This window comes from Ambystoma mexicanum, chromosome 4q (genome assembly GCF_040938575.1).
Source record: "Ambystoma mexicanum isolate Mex_15411 chromosome 4q, UKY_AmexF1_1, whole genome shotgun sequence".
Lineage (NCBI taxonomy): Eukaryota > Metazoa > Chordata > Amphibia > Caudata > Ambystomatidae > Ambystoma > Ambystoma mexicanum.
Window position 1 is genome coordinate 324,898,172 of NC_090928.1, and position 14,742 is coordinate 324,912,913.

General features: G+C 49.1%; 1 protein-coding gene across 5 annotated transcripts in view; it reads left to right on the plus strand.

The window, feature by feature from the left end:
* Positions 1-14,742, plus strand: part of BIRC6 (baculoviral IAP repeat containing 6) — a 3,097,233-nt gene that overhangs the window by 2,077,063 nt on the left and 1,005,428 nt on the right. The gene's annotated exons all lie outside the window — the stretch shown is intronic.

Here is a 14,742-nt window from a genome sequence, read left to right on the forward strand (position 1 = left end):
CGGTACTCATTTTCAACACCATTATTTCTATAAATGTTCTCCTATATGCACCGCTACTTTGTCTATCCTAGCAGGGTGGCTGACATGAGAACCAAGAACTTTGTTTTACCCTGGCAAGATATCATTGACCTAGGTTTTGAAATTGAACAGTGCTGGGACCTATTTAGCTCCTTAAAGCGAAGTAGTGCCTGGTTAGCTTCACACCAACAGCTGCCAAGAGCTACGTTTGGCTCCCCAGGCCAACTGATGCCGAACAAATATACCTATGTGAATCCAATTCTCTGCATTTCGGACAATCGAAAAATAAATATTAGGACACATCTATACAATGTTTAAAGCATAAGAGATCATAAATAATTGACAAAATGATAGGTTTGCATCTTATGTGGAATTAATTTGCAGAACGCTATGTACTAGCTCCCTGTTGACCAGTGGTAGCTCCTGATCACCAATTCATGCTGGATAACCAGGAGCAGCTTTTAGCTCCAGCTCATCCACTCTTCATTTCGATCCGTGTTGCAAGTGTAGTCTTGTGTGAAATAACCATAGCTATTATGCATATGCGTCATGTTGGTGCCCAAAATTGTTTTTAAAATCCTTTAGGCTATTTGTTTTATTCTGCGTTTGAAGATATTACACCTTTATTGCTATCCTTGGAATCTTAATACAGAGGTGGTTAAAGCCACGCATATTCCACGGTAGGAACCTGATGGAATTTGTTCAATTTGAGCCACTTGGCACACAATTTTGTACATGAAGAGATGTGATATGTGACCAGCCATCGGCCACAGATCGTTTCGCTGAACGCAGGTTACTTGTCCCCTTTACACTAGGTGCGTCCAATTTTACATTAATAATCAGTTGTTCTCTGGGATTACACTCGGACCCATCACTTCGGTCTGCAATTGGTAATGAAGGGGGTCCACCCATTCGTCGTACAGTTGATAACCCAAATTTAACAAACTTTCTGACTCTGATACCATTTCGTCAACATGGAATAAAAACCCACTTTAACCATGTTGACACATCTAAAATCAAGAAAAAAGATTCCGGCAATATCTTTAGATGTTAGTAAATGAAAGTTGGAAATTTTCCCGAAACAATACCAAAATGTATTGCCATTTAAGTGGATAAAAATCGTTTAGCCTAAAAGTGTGTTTCAAGCAAAGATCAAATCAATCACCCCACCCTCAGGCATAACCTTCATTTGTTCTAATCCTTTTACCTCCTCCTTCAGAGGTAATTTAAAAGTACAAGCCTTATTTGGGCCTTTAGGGGCACGCAGTTTATTATATTACATAGCTCTGTGTTGCGGGGTCTGAAGTGCTGGTTTCCTCTCTTCTAATGTACAGAAATGAGGGGATTCTACCATTAAAGCTAGTGATTTTTAAATGAGATGAGATGGGATAAAAGTAGGGGCTGTTGGTTGCAATCCGGCCAAAGTTATTGGACCCACTAAAGCAGAGGAGACACTTGTCTCTCCCTCATGACCATTTCCCATAACTAGCGACACTTCCACGGGGGAAGCGCTTACCCGATCAGCTGGTTCAATCACATCCTCCTCAAACCCAGCTGAGTAGTTAGAAAGCAAGCTTATATCGAAGGGGCTAGACTCGGGAATTGTTGGTTTAGGTTTTATATATTTAGTTAATAGATTGCTTCCCTTTACCAAGCAAGCAAATGCATTTTGCTTAATACCATTCACAGATTTTCCAATAGGTGCCAATTTTGGATTATGAAAGTTACCATAGACAATTATCTATGCACCAGATAACCCTGAGGCATCAGTCTTCTGAGAAGACTTTGGTCTGTGCCTTCATGGAGCGCGGGAATTTCAAAGAGCTTTTCTTTACTCTGAGCAAGTGATCCATTCTTTTTGTTGTGGTTTTAGACTTTTTTCTCTTTTGCCCCTGTTTCTTGAGGGGGCAATACGCATGTTGTGGGGCCAATGTAACATTTGTTACAACCTCAATGCAGTCAATACCAGGGCTTGGGGCAATAAGTTGTTCAGTACCAGAGCACTATTGCCTCCTATCGCACTTGGTTGAACGCCCACTGCTAACATAGGAATAGTTTTCTCGGACAGAGGAACTAGATCACTGCTTATCTCATTCCCAACATTAGGCTCAGAAAAAGATGTTTGACAAGTAATAGATGTTATAGGTTTCTGATCAGAGCCAATACCATATTTTCTTCTAATCAAATCTGTCATGCCCAGCATGGTCACAAATCCTTCAATGAAATTAACTTTCTCTACTAAGCCCTTTAATACAGAGTGAACCTCACGTAGTTCAAACTGTTACATCATGACCTCTGTCGATAGAGTCCAGGATCTGAGTCAACACTGGGAAAGAAAAGACATCAATAGCAGTTATGTCCTGAGGAACATGACTTTAAGAAAATGATGAACTTCACTGATCCTGAACATGTATTGAAGCCTTTTGGGACTTAGGAGAAAAACAGTTTGAAAAGTCAGGACCCAGCTGGTCAAAAAACCTCTGCGCATCGGCGCAGTTCATAGAACTAAGGGAATGAAAAGGAGAGTCCACATCCTGAAGAAAGGGAACTAGTGTAAAAGTTTGAGCGGAACTATATGGCTGAACCTCTTCTAAATTGCGATTTTGGGCAGGAAAAATGTCCTTGTTGAGGCTGTATTATAGGAAAGACGGACCCATTTTGCCAGTTCTGAGGAAATTACAGGTGCTTAAATTAAGAAATCGGAGATTAAATTGGAGTCTATGCAATCCTGCAAGTCTTCCTGGTCCGTGTGCGAGAGGGAGCAAGGTCCTTTATTGGATTTCTGTGAACCAGTATTCCCCAGCTCTGACTAAGGAAACAGACCGCCCAGCCATTTGGTGGAGATTGATTTGGCCGAGGGTGCAAGAATGCAGCGGATTGTTACAAATTTACGAGGGCACTCTCCTCCGCCTGAGCACCCACTGATATAGAAGGAGGTACTGTCTTAGAATCTACATCGGGCAGGTCTGTCAAGTCAGATGACAATCCTAAACGTTTCCCACTATGTAAACCACACATTAACAGGGAAAGTAACAGCAAAAAGGCGTACCTTCTTATGATGATCGGATCAGCTGCGATGATTAAATTTGCTTCAAGTCCGAAAAGGATGCAGTCAGTCGCTCCTCAGCGGCGCCAAACCACGATGCCTACGGTAACCTGGAACACACAGCGCACGTCCCGCGTAGAGTGGAGTTTTAAAACACTGCCTCCTGGCTGTGTAAATGAAAGACTCTGGCAATTCACAAGCTCCATTGACCAGAACCAGAGCAGAGTGTCACAGGAACACACAGCACACACACCCACATTGTCTTTTTCCATGAAACCTTGCACCATCAATGCAGTGGATCTGGACCGTCCAAAAAAGCATTGGCTTGCTCCCTCAGATTTCTGAGTCCTCACCAAGCATCTATCGCCAGAGCGCTTAGATAGTGCAGGCCGCAATATCGGGATTAAAGTACACATCCTTCCCTGTTTTGCCCCTTAACCGGGAAAGCAAGAAGCTGAATGCCATGGAGTGCAAGGTTTTCGTGTCTGGTTGCATGACCCTGCCATACTTGGACCCTAGCCAAGTATAATTTTTGTCTGCCAAATGTAGTTTCCGGTGCACCTGAAAACCTGCTGTCAATGAGATGATCGATGGTTTAGTCCCCTTTGTCAGTGACTGGAAATATGCCACCTGCTAGCTAATGCAATCAGGGCTTGAGATGCCCAATAGTTTGGTGCATGCCATTTTCAAGGTTTTAGTTCTGAGGCCTCATTCCTGTATGCGTACCTCTGGATCCACTCCTGATGTTCAGTCAAAACATGGACGTGTACTTTGATTGCGATCCTCTTTGTGGGCCAAAGGCTGACAATTCCTTGCAAAAGATTCCAGCATCTATGGCCAAAGCTAAGTCCTTGGGACTAACTGTCTAGTAGTCAACGACTCCTGCTCCTTGAGGTTGTGCATTTTGCAACTTTACTTTTTTTATTTCTCACTGTGACAGCGGTCAGGCACCCTCTTGCAAGCAACAGCAGCATCATGCCCAGCAGGATAGAGGCCATGGAATGCAGAGGGGGTTTTACTGTGTCGGCTGTCCCCTCAGCTGCCCCATGCGCAAAACCAGTATGATTCAGATTTTGTCCATCTAATGCCGGTTGATGAGAAGCTGTCCCTGTCGTCCTAGTGTGGTATCTCACTGGGGCCCTACAGGTCATAATTCAAGGTTTTGTCATGATGCCTACCCCCGGAGCACCAGGCCAGGCCCAGCACCCTCGGGAGCAGGCATCATGCCCCCGGGTAAAAGCCCAGCGGCCCCTTATAGGGGCTCTTTGGACTCTGTCCTGACGCCGTTGGCGCCAGGCTCATGTTGGACATCAGTCCTGGCGCCATAGGCGCCAGGCTCATAAAGGAAGGTGTTTTGTGCACTTACCTGATGCAGACCATGCTGCAAGATTCAGGCCTCCCTGAGACCTGAAAGGGACTATTTTTTCATTGGGACTATTTTGCCACTCGGGCATGGCCAGGGAAGGATACTTACCTGGAACTACTTTGGGGGCTATTTAAGCCACGCCCAGACAGTAGCTCACGCTTCGCGTTGTTCTGCATCCAAGCAGCTGAACGCTCACCGTGTCTGCTCCTGCATCTGGTCTACAGCCACGCCCGCCTCGATCCTGGAAAACCTGTAAGGAAAGAAGAGAAAGGTGAAAACCAAGAATTTCATCAAACTTCTTACCTGCATCCGGAACCTTCACGCCAGCGTTCCTGAGAAAAGACTCATTTAAAAGCACCGTGTTGCTCGCTGCAGCGCCGCGCTTCACTCACCTGTCCTCGGGAGTTCTTCTGTCTGTCTGCACCGGTCGCCACATCTCTGCGCCTAGGGGAGAGAAGAAGAGACAAAAGGTGAGCAGAAGGAACATATGAGGAAAGCCTAATTTTCCGCCATAACACTTACCGGTCTTCTGTTGGTGGATCATTCCTCATTTCGGGTCGGCGCCGCTTCGTTGGCAGGTACCGCACCCTGGCCCCTATGGGGAGAGGACAAAAGACATTACTGGAGGAATATAAAGACATTAAGAGGGATCGCCCCCATCGCTAACTCACCTGAGTTTACCATCGGCAATTCAATCCCTCAACGCATCGCCTTCATTCTGCACCTGAAATAAAGGACAGATCACAGGTTAGGAAGGCAACAGAAAAGGAGGCTCAACACTTGAACTTTTGTAATCTTCATACTTACGGCGTTCCGCTCGGAAAAGTCAAGTGGATTTTGCCAGCGCCGTTCGAAGAGGTCTGCCCGCTGCTGTGTAAAGGGCACCATCGGGCTATTGCATCACTAGGAATCAGGGCAGGATTAGTACTTCTCCTGCATGGGGTCTGGCATGGGTTCTCATGCTCATGATTATTCGTTGTCAGGTTGGGAATCCTTGGTAAAAAAAAGTAGCGGTTTCGCTTTAGGCTGAAAACTGCATTCTGCTCTATAACCAATCACTTTCCCTTGGGTCATACTGCCCCCATCCAATGACAGTATTCTCCCTAAGCTCCTCCCCTGGAAGCCATCTTCAGATTTTTGCAGCACTTTTCAGTGTTGGGATTTCTCTCTTGTTCTTCAGATTTGTATGTTTCTTTTGAGATTTTTCAGATAAATATGTTTGTTTTTTCTCTCTGATTTCTCCCTCCGTCGATCGTTGATAGGCTACCGGCAGCAGGGATCCGTTGTCGGCAAGGATCTGCTTCATAACCAGTTGTTTCTTCAAGTTTCAGCGACCTTGGCTTGGGCCTACTTCACGCCTTTTAATGATGTTCAAAAAAGGAGAGGAGTCTCTTTTAGATATGCGTGAAATGTGGACTATAGCATGTCTTCTTCGAGGATCAGCACGTCAAGTGGCTATATTGCTTGCATCCATACCACGATGAGGAAGGGTGTGAGATTTGCTGTGGTGTTCCAAAGACTAAGTCGGACCGTTACTGCATGTTAGTGGCATGGCTCAAATTGGGGAAGGCCTCTGACGCGGCCTCTGGGCGCAGTCATGCCTCATCCAGGACCAGGTGATCCCATGCGCGTGCTCCCTCTGAGATGAGGTCGACTTCCTTTTAGGGCGCCCTGTCCCAGGTGGTCCAAAAGAAGATTAAGCACAATGCTACCGATCCCTCTAGGCTCATTGCGGCTGCGGGACCCAGTTTGGGAATGACACATTCCTTGTCTCTGTCCAGGGTGAGTCTGCCTGTTGGGGGTGTACCGTCCAAGAGGAGGTACTTGACCCTTTTGAAGCACAGGTCATCATCCTTGAATAAGGCTGAGAAGGAGACGTCCTCGGGTGGATCCTTTCAACCTCTGTCGACAAACTTCACTGTCGTCGAAAGGGGGACTTGCAGCTGCTGTGGTCTTCACATTCAAGACAACACCAACACCACAAGTGGCTTTGCCTCCACGGCCTACGGCTTCTGCTGCGGCTCTGCAGGCGACCGCGGCTGACTTGCCTGTTCAGGTGTCAATTGTCACGTAATTCCCAAAGGAATCTGGTGGGACCAAGGAGCTGCCACCACCTACGGACTTCCTCCCCAGGAAGATGAGTGTTCCTGACAATGCCATGGGATTCTCCGAAGGGGTCTGCGCCTATCTACACGAGCTCCAGCAACGACCATTTGCCCAAGGGCTACTACTCAGACCATGTAGGGGGCCTTCGGGGCATGCCCAGGGATGTCCAGGGAGGGACCCTGATCCACCATCTAGCCTATTGAGGCATTTTAGCCTGGAGCCATTGCCTGCTGCTCTGCTCACTTCTCCACCAGTGCCCAGGGACATGTCTTTGGACCTCCTTCCGGCCCGCCACACTTTATCAGAGATACAATGAAGGCTGCCTAATGCCCCTGTGCCTGGCCAGGCCCATAGCCCTTCTAGGCCTCTGGCCAGAAACTCTTCAAGGCCAAAGCGTAAACTGAGCCTGGCCAGGTAAGAGACACTTCAGGGCTGAGATGTCGGCAGACGCCATCGCCCCACCATCCCTTGACCCTAGTGGTGAAGGAGCTGCGACAAACTGATACTGGTACTAATCCACACTACTGTGACTCGTACCGAGTATGACTATGTACCGGCAGATGGGGAGCCGCTGGGTGTCGGCGAGCCTGCCAGGGTCTTGCCACTGATTGAGGTTGGCTCTTTTCATGCCATGATCTCGAGGGCATTTGCTCTCTTCAATCTGGTTCTGGAGGAGGAGGGGGGTTTAGTTTTCAATGCTGGGAGTCCTCACGTAAGACAGTCGTATCAGTTCCCCTAATGGACGATTTTTGGAGGAGGGTTTGGCCATGGTGAAGACGCTGAAGAGTGCCCCTCCAAAAAGGTGACGGGCTGGAGAACAAGTAAAGGGTCACAGACTCAGTCCCTAGGTGCTTGAGATTGCAGCCTTCTCCAGATTACGTGGTGTCCGCTGTCACCAGGAACCGCTTGGGAAACCCATCATCCTAGTCTATGGTGCCTCCTGAACCGCAGGGGAAGAAGCTTGATGCAGTTGTGAAGCGCATCTACACAGCAGCTTCCACAGTCAAGGCCTCCAACGCCCTGGCCATCTTGTACCGGTATGACCGGTAGCTCTGGTATAAGCTTGGGCCAATCTTGGACTTTCTGCCAGATGACAAGCAGGGTGATGCCCTGGCCTTGCTTCAGAAGGGGAAGTGGCCTCGGACCATGCCAACACAGTGGCTCTGGATGTTGCACACTCCTGATTCTGCCAGATAGGCAACAGGGTGGACCTTCGGATGCTATGGATTTCAGAGTGGACGTGCAGTCCAGGGGGGAGGGGCATGGCTTTCGATAGGAACAATTTGTTTGGTAAGGCTGTGGACTAAACGCTCCAATCGATTAAGACCGAACGACTGCACTGTCCCTTGTGACTCTAATACAAAAGAGATCATAGTCATTTTGTTCCTCAAGAGGGACGTGGGGAAGGTCCTCCAAAGGATACTTTGCAACCTATCGCTAGTCCTCTTGCTCTACCACCCAGGAAGCCTACAGGGGCCACTCGCAAGCCTTTGGCAGCAGAGGAAAGCGGTGTGGTCGGCCACAGGCCAAGACGCCGACGCCCAAGCAGGCCTGAACTGCCTCTGGATCCGGGCATCTACTTTCGCACCCCAGTGGGCGGCCGGTTAGCGAACTATGTCAGCAAGTGGAAGAACATCATAACAGGCAAATGGGTGATGGACATTCTACATCAGGAGCACACATTGGAATTCCAACACAGGTGTTCTTGCATTCCTCCTTTGAGCCGTTAAGAACTGCACATGTCCCTGCTGCTGGAGGAGGTTCAGGCCCTGTTAAGAAAAGGGGCAGTAGAGCCCATCCCTCACTGCATCGGTGCTTTGGAGTGTACTCCAGATACTTTCTGGTACGGAAGAAGTCATGAAGGAGATCTGCTTTCATATACCCATTCATCCATAGCATCAAAGGTTCATGTGGTTTTTGTTCCAGGGACAGGACTATCCATTCAAGGCCCTGCCCTTAGGTCTAAAATCGGCACCAAGGGTGTTCACGAAGTGCTTGGCTACGGTAGCAGCGCATCAACCTCTCAAGGCATTCACGTCTACTCTTATCTGGACGACTGGCTCATCTGCTTTCGCTCTCATGCACTGACAATCCGGCACACAGAGGAGACCATTCACCTTCTCACAGAGCTCGGATTATCCATCAAGTATCTAAAGTCCTGCGTAGAGCCATCGCAGAATGCTCTGTTCCTCGGTGCCTGTCTCAACACGGACGCATTCCTGGCTACGCGTGCAGGAGAGTGTGAGGGCCATCCTGGGTAAAGGTGCAGCAACTGTCTGTTCAATCCGTGACAGTGTGAGCTATCAAGTTGCTTTTGGGGATGATAGCCAACTCATTCCATTCTACATGCTCCGAATGAGACCTTTTCCAGAGTTTCAGGATGCGCGGTGGCTGCAAGTCACAGGCGCTTGGACGGACAAAATGGCCCTCAGCCAGGAGATAATGGGGGTGAGCGCCCACATCTGACGCAGGAAGCTTCTTTTCAGATTCCACCGTATCCGGCCACAGTCCCCACAGATACCTCTCACAAACGGATGGGGGGCCCAGACCGGGCAGTCGCACCCCAGAGGCCTCTGGCTCTCGTAGGAGAAGGACCTTCATATCAACTTCCTGGAACTCCGGGCAGTCTTCTGGGCCCTCAGATCTTTGTTGCCTCAACTGCAGGGAAATGTGGTAAGGATCTTCAGACAACACCACCACGTGCTACATCCGGAAGCAGGGCGTGGCAAGCTCCCAGGCGCTCTCCCTGGAAGCACAGTGCCTGTGGCACTGGGCCATTCTTCAGGACATGTTCCTTGTCCCGTTTCACTTGTCAGGCACCAAGAAAACCATTGCAGACTCGCTTAGCAGGGAGCTGCTTTCCTGCCACGAGTGGGAGCTTCGTCGGGATCAAGTGTCCCTACTCTTCCACAGGTGGAGTCAACCCTGCATCGACCTCTTTGCGACGGCAGCCAACTACAAGTACCAGAGGTTGGCTAGCAGGTTTCCCCATTCGGGGAGCCTGGAAGATCCCTTCTCGTTCTCATGGTAGGGGTTCTACCTTTATGCCTTCCCTTCGATTCCGCGCCTGCTACGTGTGATCAACACACTCAGACAATGTCATTGCAGGGTGATACTCATCGCTATGGCATGGTCACTGCAGATCTGGTACCCGCACCTGCTCCATCTCAGTAGCTCTGTCCATCCGGCTGCCTCCAGTTCGTGACCTGCTCTTGAGTGAAGGTACGACAATACTGCACCACGAGTCGCTGAGCCTCACCGCCTGGCTCCTGCAACCTTAGTGTTGGGCATTATTCCCTGCCTCTGGAGTGCAAGAAGATCCTGGCCAAGGCCCGACCTTCCTCTACTTTGTTATGCTATGTCGACAAATGGAAACGCTTTGCAGTGTGTTGCAGAACTGAGAAGATCCGCAGCTCCTTCTGTATCTGCTTTCCTGGACAGGGCTGGCCGGACTCACGCCTTAATCAAGGTGCATGTGACTGCTATATCTCATTTGACCAGCGCGCCTGGTATGCCCCTCCGTGTGGTCGCACAGGCTTGTCAAGGAGTTCCTTAAAGGCCTCTTCAGGACTTTTCCATCAGCGAAGGCTCCTGCTCCATCTTGGAGCTCAGTGTGGTTTTGACTAAGCTCATAGGAGCCTCCTTTGAATCGATGCATCAAGCTGCTTTAAAGTTTCTCTCATGGAAGACTGCTTTCCTAGTGGCTTCACTTGGTCCAGGCGGGTCGGGGAGATCCAGGCCCACTCCTTCAAGCAGCTGGACTTGTCCTTCCACGCAATTAGGCAGACCATCCCCTTCCTTCAGAATTCCATCTCAACAAGCCTTTGGTTCTGCCAGTCTCTTCCCGAATCCTTGTACACCGCAGACGTTGCTCATGCCTTGAAGTTTAATGTGGCATGCACGAAGGACTTTCAGAAGGCATCTGAAACTCTGTGAATTTTGGACCTGTGAATCATGGGAAGGCCCTTTAGAAGTTTTCCAAATCCAGGTGGCTCTCTGGCTGCATCATGCAGTCATCGTCTGGCCAGCGGACAGCTGCCAGGACAGCCGAGAGCCCATACCACCTGAGTCCTTGTAGCAACAATGGCGTTTCTCTCTGGTGTTCCCCTGCGCGACTTTTGCAGGACTGCTACGTGGATGTCCACCCAGACCTTCACAAGATACTACTGCGTCGACATGGATTCTGGGAAGGAGTACCGGATCTGCCAGGCGGTGCTATGCCACCTGTTTTTTACATTTTTCTTTTGTTTTTGTTTCTTACAAGAAAACCTTTACAACATTAGAATTGACATATTCATTAACATTTTCTTCTTTTTTAATAACATGAACAATTTAAAATAGATCTGTATACATACACGTTCATAAACATAAGTATAGACAGACTCATTCTTCCATTTCAATTAAGATCATACAAAATCATACTTTTCCCAAATACTAAATCACCCTTTATTTTGCATCAAACCACATACTGTAGATAAAAATTGTACCACTGCCAATTTTAAGGACACCAATTTCCCATGAAGCATATTCCACCAGATTACTTTGAATGGATTGTGTCCTCCAACGCATTCCACATCTTTGATATGTAATGTCCACAGCTGTGAACTTCGGAAACTTTTTCGGCAGAGGGTGTCCTGCGTCTATGGCGTCGGGTCCATGTCCCTCTTGAGGACGACGTCGCAGGATGTTATAAATAGGACGCACAGCGCAAGTAGCCTCAGTTCAGTTTTTTCCGCAAACGTGTGAACTTCCTGAAACTCGGCGCGCCTCGTGTGTTTTCTTCATTGAAGACCCCTCTGACTCTGCTGTCTGGTTTCAAGACCTGCCGGGACTGCAAGTCCAAGATGTCGCTCTCCGACCCCAACCGCATTTGTTTGTGGGGTCTCGGCGAGTCGCACGACACAGACGACTGCTCGAAATGACAGTCGCTGACTGCAAAGGCCTTGCGGGAGCAGAAGGGGAAGCTCCAGGTAGATGGCGGCTCGAAGCCTGTTAAGTTCCGGACTTCTAAGTCCAAGGGAGTTTCCACTGATGACTCGATGGGTGACTCTCTGCATCATAAGGAATCCCGGGGTTCTCGGTCCCGGAGTGGTTCCTGCCACTTGTCTTCCTCGTCCCGGCACTCGCGGAAGCGCCGCTACTGGTCGCCTTCCCCGTCCTCCTTGGAGGATGGTGCCTCGAGAGAGGTTACATGCCCTACGAAGTCCTCGACTCCGGAGGAATGGGCAGCGTTCAAGAAATCTATGATGATTTTTCAATCGCAAGACATGGGTCCGGTCGCGCCTTCGACTTGTCTCGGTCTGTGGCTCACGCGCCTTTGGATTTACAACACGACTCACATCGAGGTCCCGTACGGACAAGGTTTCGAAAGGTCGCATGAGACGTGTCTCTAGGTCTCGGTCCTCGTCCCCAGCGAGACGGCAGCAACCTATTGAGGGCTCAGGCCGGTGTCGACTTGTTCGGCGCCATGTCCGTCCGATTCGGACATCGACGCCTTGCTGTCGTATCAGCCCACTGTGCCGCCGGCGACTGTGTCTACATCAAAGCCTTCGGTGATCTCGACGTAGAGGCTGTCGATGCTCTCGACGTCAAAGCCTTCGGCGCGATCGGCGCCTTTGGGAATTCTTTCTCGGAATTTGCCGTTGGAGTACTCAGACGTTGTGGATCCTCCAGGAAAGGCTACATCGAAGTCGGCGAGGCCGGTTTTGGCCTCCAGGTCCTCCTCTGTCCCCAGACCTGGGTTTCAACCCTCTGGATGATATTTTTGAATAGGAGGAAAGGTCTGAGGTTGAGGAACCTGGTGACCTTGATGCTGCTCCAATCTTTTCTGGGGACAGTCAGTTGGAGGAGTTGAGACAGACCCTCCATGATGCAAGTGGACTGGACACTTCCCCGGAAGAGGAGTTTGGTAGACCTGAGCCTGGGGCTCATGCAGAGTCTTATTATAGGAGACTCATGGCACGAGTCTCGGAGTATCTGGGCTGGTCTGGTTCTCCAGAAGACTTTGTGCAAGATGATCTGACGGACATCTTGGATCAAGATCCGTCCTCTGACCCTTTTATTTATTTGGCATTTTTAAAGCGCTCACACAGCCCACGGGCATCGAGGCGCTGTTACAGGATTGTTTGTTTTTTTTAGTTGCATAATTGATTTTGTTAATCTTAGTTGCGTATTTATAACGCGCTTAAACACGCAGAGGTTTCTAAGCGCGGACCCAGGGATCGAACCTGTGTTGCTTCGTGTCGTCTTGCTTCCAAGGCGCGCACGTTGCCGTTAAGCTATCCTCCCGGGATTGCAATTTCATTCTTCCTTGCAGAAAAGGGTGGCAGCTGCTTGGCAGTCCCGAGAATCTCTTCCGGCTGTAAATAAAAATCTTAGTAAGAAATACCGCCCTTCCATTAGCGACCCCAGCTATTTGTCTACTCACCCCACTACTGAGAGTTTGGTGGTTCAGGCGGCTACGGCCACCTCGAGGCAGACGGCGTACCCTACCATCCCTCCGGATAGGGACGATAATCGTTTTGACGGTTGGGCGCGGAAGGTGTTTTCTGCTGGGAGCATGGCCTTGAAATCGGCCAACTCCATGTGTGCCTTGGCAAGGTTTACAGCCACTCTGTGGTCTTGTGTTGCTTTTGTGGCCGAGCGTATTCCCGAGGGGGAAGAAAGGGATGGTGTTAGGCAGAATCCTGTGCAGTTCCCTTGGGGACCACTGCAAGAAGATTAAGACTACAGGAGTAAGCAGTAAACCCAATTGGTAGCAGTCTGTACCACCCAGATTTACCTGGTAGCTGTGGCTGAGCAGTCAGACTTCTCTCAAGAAGAGTAGGGCAGTAGATAGAGTATACACAATAGGGGTAAAAACACAGTAGAGCAAACAAACACTGACCAGAGCGTTGTATCAAAAGTATATAATTATTTAAAACACACTTTAGGAACTACACTAGCACTCTAAATCAAAAGCAAGTTAAAACACAGTCGGGTAAAGTATAGACACCTCCCTTGATAACTATTAGATAAGTCAGAGTTAAAACACCACTATTTGTAAAAACAGATGTGAGCGCATAACCTAGATGGCACTCCAATAGTTCAGTTAAAGGGACAGAAAAAGGCAGGGCATAAAAATAAAACAGTTCCCAACACGTTTAGAAGTTCAAAGCAAGGGAGTAAAAGCAGTATACACTCTAGAGCCAAAGTTCATAGGCCAGGCCCACTTTAAATGGAGCAAAGCGAAATGTGCCCAAGATCACACAGTTTAAAATGCACTAAAAGTCTTTGCAGAATGTTCAGAAGTGAAGTTAGGTCTGGGGCCAACCCAGTTGGAAAGCTAAGGATTTAAGGGTCAACTTTAGCAATCCGTTGAAAGCGAGGCCAGGCAGAACACACTACCTTAAAGAGAGAGGAAGCTCCAGCGGTGGCAGTTGTTCCTGGCAGTGGTTGCAGTTCGTTGTTTCGACCAGGGGAAGAGTGGATCTCGTCGAGGAGGAAACGTGGAGTCGTTGCACTGCCCGGGGAGTTTGTCGGTTAAAAGGTGCGTTCCTTTTATTCGCGGTCAAAGTGGTGAAGCTTGGCTATCCGGCCGCCGGGGTGCTTGGCACGGGCGATTCGACCAAGAGACTTCTTTGGAAGGCGAAAGGGGCGAACTGGTTGATCCCACCAGCTCAAAGGAAGAAGACTCGTCCAGCGGAAGATCTTCTCTTGTCGTTGGGAAAGTGGTGAGTTTGTTGCAGCAGGGCTCCACCAGTGGTGTCATCGTTGCAGATGGCTCCGCTTCTTCCCTCTTCAGATTCTTAGGTCCTGTGGCGACTTCTGAAGTTCCAGTCCCAAAGGCCCTGCTTTTATACAGAAAAACCTCCATTCAACAGCCCAGCTGTCACTCACGCATGCTAAGTGGTGAGCCGGGCGGCTCACCACCGGGCCAATCAGGATAGAGTGCGATTTGGGTTGCTAAGGCAACGCAGTCCAGGGTGCCAATTCCCCTCCCCACACATCCTGTGGAACCCAGATAGAGTGGCAGCATTTTGAGGGCTTCTGTGGAGAAGCCAGCCAAAAAGTGGAACAAAGGACTCGACCTTGGTTAGAGTTACAGAGACGGACACAAACACCATTTTAGAAGAGTTCTGGGAAAAAGACCCAACCGTTGATTTAATATTTAATAAATAATTATAATAATTATATCTTTAACATTGCACCAAAAAGTGGTGCGTTT